The sequence below is a fragment of the Salvelinus fontinalis genome, chromosome 2, assembly GCF_029448725.1.
Source record: "Salvelinus fontinalis isolate EN_2023a chromosome 2, ASM2944872v1, whole genome shotgun sequence".
Classification (NCBI taxonomy): Eukaryota; Metazoa; Chordata; class Actinopteri; order Salmoniformes; family Salmonidae; genus Salvelinus; species Salvelinus fontinalis.
In genome coordinates this window covers 696,126-712,706 of record NC_074666.1, presented here as the reverse complement: position 1 = coordinate 712,706, position 16,581 = coordinate 696,126, and the positions used below count along the sequence as shown (strand labels likewise).

Here is a 16,581-nt window from a genome sequence, read left to right as displayed (position 1 = left end):
GGGTTATTAAGGATCAGTGTGTTCTCTATACTGGGGGTTAATACGGATCAGTGTGTTCTCTATACTGGGGGTTAATAAGGATCAGTGTGTTCTCTATACTGGGGGTTATTAAGGATCAGTGTGTTCTCTATACTGGGGGTTAATAAGGATCAGTGTGTTCTCTATACTGGGGGTTAATACGGATCAGTGTGTTCTCTATACTGGGGGTTAATAAGGATCAGTGTGTTCTCTATACTGGGGGTTAATAAGGATCAGTGTGTTCTCTATACTGGGGGTTAATAAGGATCAGTGTGTTCTCTATACTGGGGGTTAATAAGGATCAGTGTGTTCTCTATACTGGGGCTTAATAAGGATCAGTGTGTTCTCTATACTGGGGGTTAATACGGATCAGTGTGTTCTCTATACTGGGGGTTAATACGGATCAGTGTGTTCTCTATACTGAGGGTTAATACGGATCAGTGTGTTCTCTATACTGAGGGTTAATACGGATCAGTGTGTTCTCTATACTGGGGGTTATTAAGGATCAGTGTGTTCTCTATACTGAGGGTTAATACGGATCAGTGTGTTCTCTATACTGGGGGTTAATACGGATCAGTGTGTTCTCTATACTGAGGGTTATTAAGGATCAGTGTGTTCTCTATACTGGGGGTTAATACGGATCAGTGTGTTCTCTATACTGGGGGTTAATACGGATCAGTGTGTTCTCTATACTGGGGGTTATTAAGGATCAGTGTGTTCTCTATACTGGGGGTTATTAAGGATCAGTGTGTTCTCTATACTGGGGGTTAATACGGATCAGTGTGTTCTCTATACTGGGGGTTAATACGGATCAGTGTGTTCTCTATACTGGGGGTTAATACGGATCACGGTGTTCTCTATACTGGGGGTTAATAAGGATCAGTGTGTTCTCTATACTGGGGGTTAATACGGATCAGTGTGTTCTCTATACTGGGGGTTAATACGGATCAGTGTGTTCTCTATACTGAGGGTTAATAAGGATCAGTGTGTTCTCTATACTGGGGGTTAATACGGATCAGTGTGTTCTCTATACTGGGGGTTAATACGGATCAGTGTGTTCTCTATACTGGGGGTTAATACGGATCAGTGTGTTCTCTATACTGGGGGTTAATAAGGATCAGTGTGTTCTCTATACTGGGGGTTAATACTGATCAGTGTATTCTCTATACTGGGGGTTAATACGGACCAGTGTGTTCTCTATACTGGGGGTTAATACGGATCAGTGTGTTCTCTATACTGGGGGTTAATACGGATCAGTGTGTTCTCTATACTGGGGGTTAATAAGGATCAGTGTGTTCTCTATACTGGGGGTTAATACGGATCAGTGTGTTCTCTATACTGGGGGTTAATACGGATCAGTGTGTTCTCTATACTGGGGGTTAATTAGGATCAGTGTGTTCTCTATACTGGGGGTTAATACGGATCAGTGTGTTCTCTATACTGGGGGTTAATACGGATCAGGGTGTTCTCTATACTGGGGGTTAATACGGATCAGTGTGTTCTCTATACTGAGGGTTAATACGGATCAGTGTGTTCTCTATACTGGGGGTTAATACGGATCAGTGTGTTCTCTATACTGGGGGTTAATAAGGATCAGTGTGTTCTCTATATTGGGGGTTAATACGGATCAGTGTGTTCTCTATACTGGGGGTTAATACGGATCAGTGTGTTCTCTATACTGGGGGTTAATACGGATCAGTGTGTTCTCTATACTGGGGGTTAATACGGATCAGTGTGTTCTCTATACTGAGGGTTAATACGGATCAGTGTGTTCTCTATACTGGGGGTTAATAAGGATCAGTGTGTTCTCTATACTGGGGGTTAATACGGATCAGTGTGTTCTCTATACTGGGGGTTAATAAGGATCAGTGTGTTCTCTATACTGGGGGTTAATTAGGATCAGTGTGTTCTCTATACTGGGGGTTAATACGGATCAGTGTGTTCTCTATACTGGGGGTTAATACGGATCAGTGTGTTCTCTATACTGGGGGTTAATACGGATCAGTGTGTTCTCTATACTGAGGGTTAATACGGATCAGTGTGTTCTCTATACTGGGGGTTAATACGGATCAGTGTGTTCTCTATACTGGGGGTTAATACGGATCAGGGTGTTCTCTATACTGGGGGTTATTAAGGATCAGTGTGTTCTCTATACTGGGGGTTAATAAGGATCAGTGTGTTCTCTATACTGGGGGTTAATACGGATCAGTGTGTTCTCTATACTGAGGGTTAATAAGGATCAGTGTGTTCTCTATACTGGGGGTTAATACTGATCAGGGTGTTCTCTATACTGGGGGTTAATACGGATCAGTGTGTTCTCTATACTGAGGGTTAATACGGATCAGTGTGTTCTCTATACTGGGGGTTAATACGGATCAGTGTGTTCTCTATACTGGGGGTTAATAAGGATCAGTGTGTTCTCTATACTGGGGGTTAATACGGATCAGTGTGTTCTCTATACTGGGGGTTAATACGGATCAGTGTGTTCTCTATACTGGGGGTTAATACGGATCAGTGTGTTCTCTATACTGGGGGTTAATACGGATCAGTGTGTTCTCTATACTGAGGGTTAATACGGATCAGTGTGTTCTCTATACTGGGGGTTAATAAGGATCAGTGTGTTCTCTATACTGGGGGTTAATACGGATCAGTGTGTTCTCTATACTGGGGGTTAATAAGGATCAGTGTGTTCTCTATACTGGGGGTTAATTAGGATCAGTGTGTTCTCTATACTGGGGGTTAATACGGATCAGTGTGTTCTCTAAACTGGGGGTTAATACGGATCAGTGTGTTCTCTATACTGGGGGTTAATACGGATCAGTGTGTTCTCTATACTGAGGGTTAATACGGATCAGTGTGTTCTCTATACTGGGGGTTAATACGGATCAGTGTGTTCTCTATACTGGGGGTTAATACGGATCAGGGTGTTCTCTATACTGGGGGTTATTAAGGATCAGTGTGTTCTCTATACTGGGGGTTAATAAGGATCAGTGTGTTCTCTATACTGGGGGTTAATACGGATCAGTGTGTTCTCTATACTGGGGGTTAATACGGATCAGTGTGTTCTCTATACTGGGGGTTAATAAGGATCAGTGTGTTCTCTATACTGGGGGTTAATACGGATCAGTGTGTTCTCTATACTGAGGGTTATTAAGGATCAGTGTGTTCTCTATACTGGGGGTTATTAAGGATCAGTGTGTTCTCTATACTGGGGGTTAATACGGATCAGTGTGTTCTCTATACTGGGGGTTAATACGGATCAGGGTGTTCTCTATACTGGGGGTTATTAAGGATCAGTGTGTTCTCTATACTGGGGGTTAATACGGATCAGTGTTTTCTCTATACTGGGGGTTAATACGGATCAGTGTGTTCTCTATACTGAGGGTTATTAAGGATCAGTGTGTTCTCTATACTGGGGGTTAATATGGATCAGTGTGTTCTCTATACTGGGGGTTAATACGGATCAGGGTGTTCTCTATACTGGGGGTTATTAAGGATCAGTGTGTTCTCTATACTGGGGGTTAATAAGGATCAGTGTGTTCTCTATACTGGGGGTTAATACGGATCAGTGTGTTCTCTATACTGGGGGTTAATACGGATCAGTGTGTTCTCTATACTGGGGGTTAATAAGGATCAGTGTGTTCTCTATACTGGGGGTTAATACGGATCAGTGTGTTCTCTATACTGAGGGTTATTAAGGATCAGTGTGTTCTCTATACTGGGGGTTATTAAGGATCAGTGTGTTCTCTATACTGGGGGTTAATACGGATCAGTGTGTTCTCTATACTGGGGGTTAATACGGATCAGGGTGTTCTCTATACTGGGGGTTATTAAGGATCAGTGTGTTCTCTATACTGGGGGTTATTAAGGATCAGTGTGTTCTCTATACTGGGGGTTAATACGGATCAGTGTGTTCTCTATACTGGGGGTTAATACGGATCAGTGTGTTCTCTATACTGGGGGTTAATACGGATCAGTGTGTTCTCTATACTGGGGGTTAATACGGATCAGGGTGTTCTCTATACTGGGGGTTATTAAGGATCAGTGTGTTCTCTATACTGGGGGTTAATACGGATCAGTGTGTTCTCTATACTGGGGGTTAATACGGATCAGTGTATTCTCTATACTGAGGGTTAATACGGATCAGTGTGTTCTCTATACTGGGGGTTAATACGGATCAGTGTGTTCTCTATACTGGGGGTTAATACGGATCAGTGTGTTCTCTATACTGGGGGTTAATACGGATCAGTGTGTTCTCTATACTGGGGGTTAATACGGATCAGGGTGTTCTCTATACTGGGGGTTAATACGGATCAGTGTGTTCTCTATACTGGGGGTTAATACGGATCAGTGTGTTCTCTATACTGAGGGTTAATAAGGATCAGTGTGTTCTCTATACTGGGGGTTATTAAGGATCAGTGTGTTCTCTATACTGGGGGTTAATAAGGATCAGTGTGTTCTCTATACTGGGGGTTAATACGGATCAGTGTGTTCTCTATACTGGGGGTTAATAATGATCAGTGTGTTCTCTATACTGGGGGTTAATACGGATCAGTGTGTTCTCTATACTGAGGGTTATTAAGGATCAGTGTGTTCTCTATACTGGGGGTTAATAAGGATCAGTGTATTCTCTATACTGGGGGTTAATACGGATCAGTGTGTTCTCTATACTGGGGGTTAATACGGATCAGTGTGTTCTCTATACTGAGGGTTATTAAGGATCAGTGTGTTCTCTATACTGGGGGTTAATACGGATCAGTGTATTCTCTATACTGGGGGTTAATACGGACCAGTGTGTTCTCTATACTGGGGGTTAATACGGATCAGTGTGTTCTCTATACTGGGGGTTAATTAGGATCAGTGTGTTCTCTATACTGAGGGTTAATACGGATCAGTGTGTTCTCTATACTGGGGGTTAATTAGGATCAGTGTGTTCTCTATACTGGGGGTTAATACGGATCAGTGTGTTCTCTATACTGGGGGTTAATACGGATCAGTGTGTTCTCTATACTGAGGGTTAATACGGATCAGTGTGTTCTCTATACTGGGGGTTAATAAGGATCAGTGTGTTCTCTATACTGGGGGTTAATACGGATCAGTGTGTTCTCTATACTGGGGGTTAATACGGATCAGTGTGTTCTCTATACTGAGGGTTAATACGGATCAGTGTGTTCTCTATACTGGGGGTTAATAAGGATCAGGGTGTTCTCTATACTGGGGGTTAATACGGATCAGTGTGTTCTCTATACTGGGGGTTAATACGGATCAGTGTGTTCTCTATACTGGGGGTTAATACGGATCAGTGTGTTCTCTATACTGGGGGTTAATAAGGATCAGTGTGTTCTCTATACTGGGGGTTAATACGGATCAGTGTTTTCTCTATACTGGGGGTTAATAAGGATCAGTGTGTTCTCTATACTGGGGGTTAATACGGATCAGTGTGTTCTCTATACTGAGGGTTAATAAGGATCAGTGTGTTCTCTATACTGGGGGTTAATAAGGATCAGTGTGTTCTCTATACTGGGGGTTAATAAGGATCAGTGTGTTCTCTATACTGGGGGTTAATACGGATCAGTGTGTTCTCTATACTGGGGGTTAATAAGGATCAGTGTGTTCTCTATACTGGGGGTTAATACGGATCAGTGTGTTCTCTATACTGAGGGTTATTAAGGATCAGTGTGTTCTCTATACTGGGGGTTAATAAGGATCAGTGTATTCTCTATACTGGGGGTTAATACGGATCAGTGTGTTCTCTATACTGGGGGTTAATACGGATCAGTGTGTTCTCTATACTGAGGGTTATTAAGGATCAGTGTGTTCTCTATACTGGGGGTTAATAAGGATCAGTGTATTCTCTATACTGGGGGTTAATAAGGATCAGTGTGTTCTCTATACTGGGGGTTAATACGGATCAGTGTGTTCTCTATACTGGGGGTTAATTAGGATCAGTGTGTTCTCTATACTGGGGGTTAATAAGGATCAGTGTGTTCTCTATACTGGGGGTTAATACGGATCAGTGTGTTCTCTATACTGGGGGTTAATACGGATCAGTGTGTTCTCTATACTGGGGGTTAATACGGATCAGTGTGTTCTCTATACTGGGGGTTAATATGGATCAGTGTGTTCTCTATACTGGGGGTTAATACGGATCAGTGTATTCTCTATACTGGGGGTTAATACGGACCAGTGTGTTCTCTATACTGGGGGTTAATACGGATCAGTGTGTTCTCTATACTGGGGGTTAATTAGGATCAGTGTGTTCTCTATACTGAGGGTTAATTAGGATCAGTGTGTTCTCTATACTGGGGGTTAATACGAATCAGTGTGTTCTCTATACTGAGGGTTATTAAGGATCAGTGTGTTCTCTATACTGGGGGTTAATAAGGATCAGTGTGTTCTCTATACTGGGGGTTAATAAGGATCAGTGTGTTCTCTATACTGGGGGTTAAAACCTCTTAAGGATTCACCCCTTTTTTAAATTTGTCTTCTAAAATGACCCAAATCTGACTGCCTGAAGCAATGCTATGTATATTCTTGATACCATTTGAAAGGAAACACTTTGAAGTTTGTGGAAATGTGAAATTAATGTTGGAGAATATAACGCATTAGATCTGGTAAAAGATATTACAAAGAAAACAACATGCGTACCATCATCGTTGAAATGCAAGAGAAAGGCCGTGATGTATTATTTAGATATGTCTATGTCCTGGGAAATGTTGCTGTTACTTACAATCTCATGCTAATCGCATTAGCCTACGTTAGCTCAACCGTCCCGTGGACGGGACACCGATCCCGCAGAGGTTTTAATACGGAACAGGGTGTGAATGATGGTCCATGGAGAGGTACCAGACACCAACAGGGTGCATAGGGCCTAGTGGTTCTGGAAATGATTATGCTAATGTCATATATTGGCTGTGCAACACTAATGCGGTTGCTAGGAGACCACCCGCTGGGGACAGAGAAGGAAATATGGTTTCCTGCCCCTCTCCTTCCCTGATACCCCACACCAGACCCTGCATTGAAGCCAAGAGGAGGGTAGAGTGAGAGTAGAGAGAGAGCTGAGAGAGAAAGAAGAAGAGAGAATGTGAGAGATTGATTGACAGGGCTACCCTGTGCCCTTAGAGTCCTCTGAGAGAGAGAAGGAGACTGAGAGAAACTGAGAAAGAGAGAGAGAGAAGGAGACATCGAGAGATAGAGAGATAGAGCGAGGGAAAGATACCGAGAGAGAAAGCAACAGAGAGGATGTGACAGAGATACCCAGTGTGTCCTCAGTGAGTCCTCTGAGGCATGGTGAAGTGTCCTCTTAGCCCAAGCACTCAGACAGACAGACCTCTCTCTAGACTCTTCTCTCTCTGTGAAAGACATACAGATATCTCTAGACTCTCCTCTCTCTGTGAAAGACAGACAGAGACAGATCTCTCTAGACCCTCCTCTCTCTGTGAAAGACATACAGATATCTCTAGACTCTCCTCTCTCTGTGAAAGACAGACAGAGACAGATCTCTCTAGACCCTCCTCTCTCTGTGAAAGACATACAGATATCTCTAGACTCTCCTCTCTCTGTGAAAGACAGAGACAGTCAGATCTCTCTAGACTCTCCTCTTTCTGTGAATGACAGACAGAGACAGATCTCTCTAGACTCTCCTCTCTCTGCGAAAGACAGACAGAGACAGACCTCTCTCTAGACTCTCCTAATCAGTGTGAAACGGTCTCTCTCACTCTCTCTCTCTGAAAACATTAACACCAATAACCAAGTGTCAAAACAACCATACATTGAACAATAACAATAAACATACAGTAGAGTACATGTGCAGGTTGATTGGTCTGTCAGACACTGTCCCTCATCTTATGGCAGGCAGCAATGTAGTGCGCTGCCAACCCACAGCTCTCTGCGTCCTCCCCCAACAGGACGGGTAGCCTACTCTCATCAGAGAGGTCTTTGAAACCTTGATTAAGGGTTTTAAATTTGGGGAAATGACACTCTCTAATTGTTTTATATTTTTGACATTTTGTCAGGAAATGCAGCTCCGTCTCAGGTTCTGCTGTTGTGCAGTGGTTGCACAGCCTTTCCTCTACAGGGAGCCAGGTTTTCCTGTGTCTACCCTTCTCAATGGCAAGGCTGTGCTCACTGAGCCTGTACTTTGTCAAGGTTTTTCTAAGGTTTCGATCAGTAACAATGGTCAATTAGCTAGCCCACTGTGTACTGTCGATTTAGGGCAAGATAGCACTGCATTTTGCTTTGTCTTTGTGCTTGTGTTTCCCAATAAGCAATATAGTTTTGTTTTGACTCTGTTGTAATTTGGTTTATCCTGATTGATTGGATGTTCTGGTCCTGAGGCTTCAGTGTGTTAGTAGAACAGGTTAGTGAACTCAGCCCCAGGACCAGCTGGATGAGGGGACCAGCTGGATGAGGGGACTGAGGCTTCAGTGTGTTAGTAGAACAGGTTTGTGAACTCAGGACCAGCTGGAAGAGGGGACTCTTTTCTTTGCTCAGCTCTTGGCATTGCAGGGCTTGGTAATGATATGAGAGGGGGTCACTGTGTTTTAGATGTTTCCAAAACTGAATTGCTCTTTTTTGAGTTTTTATTATTAGTGGATATTGGCCTAATTCTGCCCTGCATGCATTGTTTGTAGTTTTCCTCTGGACATGTAGGAGAATCTTACAGAACTCTGCATGCAGGGTTTCAATGGTGTTTGTCCCATTTGATGAAATCTTGTTTTGCAAGTGGACCCCATACCTCGCTGCCATAAAGTGCAATTGGTTCAATGACATATTCAATTAGTTTTAGCCAAATTTTAATTTGGTATTTCAATTTGAATTTGCTTTTTAATGGCGTAGAATGCCCTGCGTGCTTTCTCTCTCAGTTCATTCACTGCCTCATTAAGGTGTCCAGTTGAGCTTATTTTTAAACCTAAGTAATTGTAGTGTGCAGTACTCTATATATTTTGTACCATTTTGTCTAATTCCCTGAGATCTGGATCTTCTCTGGAAAATCATTATTTTAGTATTTTTGGGGTTAACTGCCAGGGCCCAGGTCTGGCAGTACTGCTCTAGCAGGTCCAGGCTCTGCTGTAGGCCATGTGCTGTGGGTGACAGCAGGCATAGGTAATCTGAGAAGAGTAGGCATTTATCCTCTGAATTGTGGAGACTAACACCATGGGCTGAGGATTTTTCTAGAATAGTGGCCAATTCGTTGATGTAAATATTGAAGAGTGCAGGGCTCAGATTGCAACCCTGACGAAGGCCCCGGCCCTGGTTAACTTCTTATGGCTGCAAGGGGCAGTATTGAGTAGCTAGTTAAATCGTGCCCATTTCAAACGGCCTCGTACTCAATTCTTGCTCGTATAATATGCATATTACATGTTACAGACCTATGTCCATCCTGCCCTGCCTAGCTAAGGTCTTCGAAAGCCAAGTCAACAAACAGATCACTGACCATCTCGAATCCCACCGTACCTTCTCCGCTGTGCAATCCGGTTTCCGAGCCGGTCACGGGTGCACCTCAGCCACGCTCAAGGTACTAAACGACATCATAACCGCCATCGATAAAAGACATTACTGTGCAGCCGTCTTCATCGACCTGGCCAAGGCTTTCGACTCTGTCAATCACCATATTCTTATCAGCAGACTCAATAGCCTCGCTTTCTCTAATGACTGCCTTGCCTGGTTCACCAACTACTTTGCAGATAGAGTTCAGTGTGTCAAATCGGAGGGCATGTTGTCCGGTCCTCTGGCAGTCTCTATGGGGGTGCCACAGGGTTCAATTCTCGGGCCGACTCTTTTCTCTGTATACATCAATGATGTTGCTTTTACTGCGGGCGATTCCCTGATCCACCTCTACGCAGACGACACCATTCTGTATACTTCCGGCCCTTCCCTGGACACTGTGCTATCTAACCTCCAAATGAGCTTCAATGCCATACAACACTCCTTCCGTGGCCTCCAACTGTTCTTAAACGCTAGTAAAACCAAATGCATGCTTTTCAACCGTTCGCTGCCTGCACCCGCACGCCCGACTAGCATCACCACCCTGGACGGTTCCGACCTAGAATATGTGGACATCTATAAGTACCTAGGTGTCTGGCTAGACTGCAAACTCTCCTTCCAGACTCATATCAAACATCTCCAATCCAAAATCAAATCTAGAGTCGGCTTTCTATTCCGCAACAAAGCCTCCTTCACTCACGCCGCCAAACTTACCCTAGTAAAACTGACTATCCTACCGATCCTCGACTTCGGCGATGTCATCTACAAAATAGCTTCCAATACTCTACTCAGCAAACTGGATGCAGTTTATCACAGTGCCATCCGTTTTGTTACTAAAGCACCTTATACGACCCACCACTGCGACCTGTATGCCCTAGTCGGCTGGCCCTCGCTACATGTTCGTCGTCAGACTCACTGGCTCCAGGTCATCTACAAGGCTATGCTACGTAAAGTGCCGCCTTATCTCAGTTCACTGGTCACGATGGCTACACCTACCCGTAGCACGCGCTCCAGCAGGTGTATCTCACTGATCATCCCTAAAGCCAAAACCTCATTTGGACGCCTTTCCTTACAGTTCTCTGCTGCCTGCGACTGGAACGAATTGCAAAAATCTCTGAAGTTGGAGACTTTTATCTCCCTCACCAACTTTAAAAATCTGCTATCCGAGCAGCTAACCGATCGCTGCAGCTGTACATAGTCCATCTGTAAACTACCCACCCAATTTACCTACCTCACCCCCATACTGCTTTTATTTATTTACTTTTCTGCTCTTTTGCACACCAGTATCTCTTCTTGCACATGATCATCTGATGATTTATCACTCCAGTGTTAATCTGCTAAATTGTAATTATTCGATTTATTGCCTACCTCATGCCTTTTGCACACATTGTATATAGATTCTCTTTTTTCTACCATGATATTGACTTGTTTATTGTTTACTCCATGTGTAACTCTGTGTTGTTGTCTGTTCACACTGCTATGCTTTATCTTGGCCAGGTCGCAGTTGCAAATGAGAACTTGTTCTCAACTAGCCTACCTGGTTAAATAAAGGTGAAAAAAATAAATAAAAAAAAATAATAATATTATTATTACTATTGGATAGAAAACACTCTCTAGTTTCTAAAACCGTTTGAATTATTTCTCTGAGTGAAACAGAACTCCTTCTGCAGCACATTTCCTGACCAGGAAGTGGAATGTCAGAAATCGATGCTCTGTTCAACTTCATGCCTATACATGGGCAATGAACGTAAGAGTCTACGTACACTTCATACGCCATCCCCTGGTTGTCAAGAGGCGGTGAGAGAAGAAATTTTGTGTCTATCTTGTATGACGTGACCGTCCATTTCCTGTTTCTGGAGCGCGTGAAAGAGGACATGGATTTGCCTTTTGTTTTAGCTGTCGTTATGGACGACTACTATCTCCGGTTTAGATTTTATTTGATACATGTGACCATATCATCGTAAAGTATGTTTTTTCAATATAGTTTAATCAGATTATTGAAATTTTTTCGGGATTTTGCCGTGTTCTGTTCTCTGACTTTGTCTCTGACTTTCCAAACAACGACTGTTCTGGACAAAGGACAAAGGACACCTTGTCCAACATTCTGACGGAAGATCACCAACAGTTAGAAACATTTTATGATGTCCAGTTTTTTAACATTAACATTTAACATTTAACATTTTTCTACACCTGCATTACTAGCTGTTTGGGGTTTTAGGCTGGGTTTCTGTACAGCACTTCGAGATGTTAGCTGATGTACGAAGGGCTATATAAAATAAACTTGATTGATTGATTGATGATGCTATTTCAAATATCTGTCGTGCATGTGAACTGGTCGTCGGCGCCCAAGTGTTTCTGGCTATTGTGGCTACGCTAATATAACGCTATATTGTGTTTTCGCTGTAAAACACTTGATAAATCGGAAATATTGTCTGGCATCACAAGATGCCTGTCTTTCATTTACTGTACACTATGTATTTTTCAGAAATGTTTTATGATGAGTATTTAGTTATTAGGCGTTGGTGTCTGTAATTTTTCTGTCTGCTTTCGGTGCAATTTCTGACTGTAGCTGCAATGTAAATTATGATTTATACCTGAAATATGCACATTTTTCTAACAAAACACATGCTATACAATAAATATGTTATCAGACTGTCATCTGATGAGGTTGTTTCTTGGTTAGTGGCTATTTATATCTTTATTTGGCAGAATTTGTGATAGCTACTGATGGAGTCAAAAACTGATGGAGTAATTAAAGTGGAGTCTTTTGCTAACGTGGTTAGCTAATAGATTTACATATTTTGTCTTCCCTGTAAAACATTAAAAAAATTGGACATGTTGGCTGGATTCACGAGATGTGTACCTTTCATATGCTGTATTGGACTTGTTAATGTGTGAAAGTTAAATATTTAAAAAATATATATTTTGAATTTCGCGCCCTGCACTTGAAGTGGCTGTTGTCATAAATGTACCGACGTCGGGCTTGCACGCCAAACAGGTTAAAGAATTCTGTTATTTTCTTGCCAATTTTAATGCTGCACGTATTGTCAGTATACATTGATTTAATTATGTCATATGTTTTACCCCCTACACCACTTTCAATAACTTTATAGAACAGTCCTGTATGCCAAATAGAATCAAATGCTTTTTGGAAGTCGATAAAGCAGGCATATATTTTGGTATTGGACACGTTTATCTATCAGAGTGTGTAGGGTGTAAATATGATCAGTTGTGCGATGTTTTGGTATAAATCCAATTTGGCTTTTACTCAAGACATTGTCTTTATTAAGGAAGTTTAGAACTCTTATATTTATAATACGACAGAAAACCTTCCCCAGATTACTGTTCACACAAATGCCTCTGTAATTGTTAGGGTCAAATTTGTCTCCGTTTTTAAAGATTGGGGTTATGAGTCCTTGATTCCAGATGTCAGGGAAATAACCTACACTCAGGATCACATTAACTTCTTATGGCTGCAGGGGCAGTATTGAGTAGCTTGGATGAAAGGTGACCAGAGTAAACGGCCTGCTCCTCAGTCATAGTTGCTAATATTTGCATATTATTATTAGTATTGGATAGAAAACACTCTGAAGTTTCTAAAACTGTTTGAATTATGTCTGTGAGTATAACAGAACTCATATGGCAGGCAAAAACCTGAGAAAAAATCCAAACACGAAGTGGAAAATCTGAGGATGGTAGATTTTAAACCAAGCTCCCATTGAAATCACAGCGAGATATGGATGAGTTTTCACTTCCTACGGCTTCCACTAGATGTCAACAGTCTGTAGAACTTTGTCTGATGACTCTACTGTGAAGGGGGGCCGGATGAGAGGAGAATTAGTTAGGTCTGCCATGAGGTGACCATTTCTTTCACCATGCGCGTTCACATGAGAGGGGGCTCTGTTCCATCCCTCATCTGAAGTCAATGTAATTCTCCGGTTGGAACGCTTTTCAAGATTTATGTTAAAAACATTCTAAAGATTGATTCAATACATCGTTTGACATATTTCTACGGACTGTTACGGAACTTTTGGACATTTCGTCAGGTTTTAGTAAACGCGCTTCCATGACGTTGGATTTGTATAAAAAAAACGCGACAAAAATAGCTATTTGGACATAAATGATGGACATTACCGAAAAAAACAAACATTTATTGTGGAAGTGGGTCTCCTGGGAGTGCATTCCGACGAAGATCAGCAAAGGTAAGTGAAGATTTATAATGTTTTTTATGAGTTTTGTTGACTGCACAATTTGGGCGGGTAACTGTATGGCTTCCTTTTGTGGCTGAACGCTGTTTTCAGATTATTGAATATTGTGTTTTTGCCGTAAAGCTGTTTGAAACCTGACACAGCGGTTGCATTAAGAACAAGTGTATCGTTAATTCTATGTAAAACATGTATCTTTCATCAAAGTTTATGATGAGTATTTATGTTATTTGATGTGTCTCTCTGCAATTTCTCCGGATTTTTTGGAGGCATTTCTGAACATGGCGCCAATGTAAACGGAGGTTTTTGGATATAAATATGAAGTTAATCGAACAAGACATATATATATGGTGTAACATGAAGTCCTATGAGTGTCATCTGATGAAGATCATCAAAGGTTAGTGATTCATTTTATCTCTATTTGTGCTTTTTGTGACTCCTCTCTTTGGCTGGAAAATGGCAGAATTTTTCTTTGAGTTGGTGGTGACCTAACATAATCGTTTGTGGTGCTTTCGCTGAAAAGCCTATTTGAAATCGGACACTTTGGTGGAATTACCAACAAGATTACCTTTAAAATGGTATAAGACACTTGTATGTCTGAGGAATTTTAATTATGAGATTTCTGTTGTTTTGAATTTGGCGCCCTGCACTTTCACTGGCTGTTGTCATATTGATCCCGTTAACGGGATTGCAGCCATAAATTTTTATATAGCCAATTGAAATATTGCACTAGTGAGTTTGAGCATCTCATTTAGGATGCCATCAGGTCCGCATGCCTTTTTAAATTTGAGAGCCTGAAGTTTCTTATAGAGCTCCTGGTCAGTAATTGGGGAGTCCAATGGATTTTGATTGTCCTTTATAGCTTTTTCGAATCCATCCAACCTCTCATGAATTTGGCGTTGTTCTGCGTTTGAGTCAATTTGAACGGTGTTGTAGCGTGTTTTAAAATGGGTTGTCCATATGTCACCATTTTGTATCGCTAATGCTTCTTGTTTTTATTTATTTATTTTTTTTTTCCAATTTTGCCAGAAGTTGTTTGTGTTTATGGACTCCTCAATTAGTGTCAGCTGCTTGCTGTTGTAATGTGCTTTTTTGGGTTCTGAGTGTTACGTTTATAGAGTTTTAAAGTCTCACAGTAATGAAGGCGTAATTCACCATTATGTGGGTCTCTGTGCTTTTGGTTGGATAGTGTTCTAAGTTTTTTCCTTATAATTTTACAATCTGTATCAAACCAGTTTTTTGTTTTGTTTTTTATCAATTTCAATTGTGCTTCTTTTGCCGTTTGCCTGAATATATAGTTGATGTTTTGTACTGCTAGATTGATGCCTTCTTTACTGTGAGTGAATGTGGTATCCAGAAAGTTATCTAAGAGTGTTTGGATATTTTGGTTCCAGGTTGCTTTCTGGTATTCTTCTGTGCTGTTTTGGGCCCATCTGTATGAATGTCTGATGTTATACAGCTTACTGGGCTGTGAATGTGTGATGTTATACAGCTTACTGGGCTGTGAATGTTTGATGTTATACAGCTTACTTGGCTGTGAATGTCTGATGTTATACAGCTTACTGGGCTGTGAATGTGTGATGTTATACAGCTTACTGGGCTGTGAATGTCTGATGTTATACAGCTTACTGGGCTGTGAATGTCTGATGTTATACAGCTTACTGGGCTGTGAATGTGTGATGTTATACAGCTTACTGGGCTGTGAATGTCTGATGTTATACAGCTTACTGGGCTGTGGATGTCTGATGTTATACAGCTTACTGGGCTGTGAATGTCTGATGTTATACAGCTTACTGGGCTGTGGATGTCTGATGTTATACAGCTTACTGGGCTGTGAATGTCTGATGTTATACAGCTTACTGGGCTGTGAATGTCTGATGTTATACAGCTTACTGGGCTGTGAATGTGTGATGTTATACAGCTTACTGGGCTGTGAATGTCTGATGTTATACAGCTTACTGGGCTGTGGATGTCTGATGTTATACAGCTTACTGGGCTGTGAATGTGTGATGTTATACAGCTTACTGGGCTGTGAATGTGTGATGTTATACAGCTTACTGGGCTGTGATGTTATACAGCTTACTGGGCTGTGAATGTGTGATGTTATACAGCTTACTGGGCTGTGAATGTCTGATGTTATACAGCTTACTGGGCTGTGAATGTCTGATGTTATACAGCTTACTGGACTGGGCTGTGAATGTCTGATGTTATACAGCTTACTGGGCTGTGAATGTCTGATGTTATACAGCTTACTGGGCTGTGGATGTCTGATGTTATACAGCTTACTGGGCTGTGAATGTGTGATGTTATACAGCTTACTGGGCTGTGAATGTGTGATGTTATACAGCTTACTGGGCTGTGGATGTGTGATGTTATACAGCTTACTGGGCTGTGAATGTGTGATGTTATACAGCTTACTGGGCTGTGAATGTGTGATGTTATACAGCTTACTGGGCTGTGGATGTGTGATGTTATACAGCTTACTGGGCTGTGAATGTGTGATGTTATACAGCTTACTGGGCTGTGGATGTGTGATGTTATACAGCTTACTGGGCTGTGAATGTGTGATGTTATACAGCTTACTGGGCTGTGGATGTGTGGTTGTTTCCATGGCCGTGTCTCTCTCTCTCTCTCGCAAGTGAACGAGATAATAAACCATACAAATTAACAGTAACATTATGGTAACAAAAGTTCCAAAATAATAAAGACATTTCAAATGTCATATCATGTCTATATTTAGTGTTGTAATGATGTGCAAATAGTAGAAAATGGAAAATAAATAAGCATAAATATGGGTTGTATTTAAAATGGTGTTTGTTCTTCACTGGTTGCCCTTTTCATTTTGATAATTAGTGGGCATCGGCCTAATTCT

At 41.7% G+C, this 16,581-nt stretch overlaps 1 protein-coding gene across 2 annotated transcripts in view; it reads right to left on the bottom strand.

The window, feature by feature from the left end:
- Positions 1-16,581, bottom strand: part of LOC129869518 (ciliary neurotrophic factor receptor subunit alpha-like) — a 574,739-nt gene that overhangs the window by 110,934 nt on the left and 447,224 nt on the right. The window lies entirely within an intron of this gene.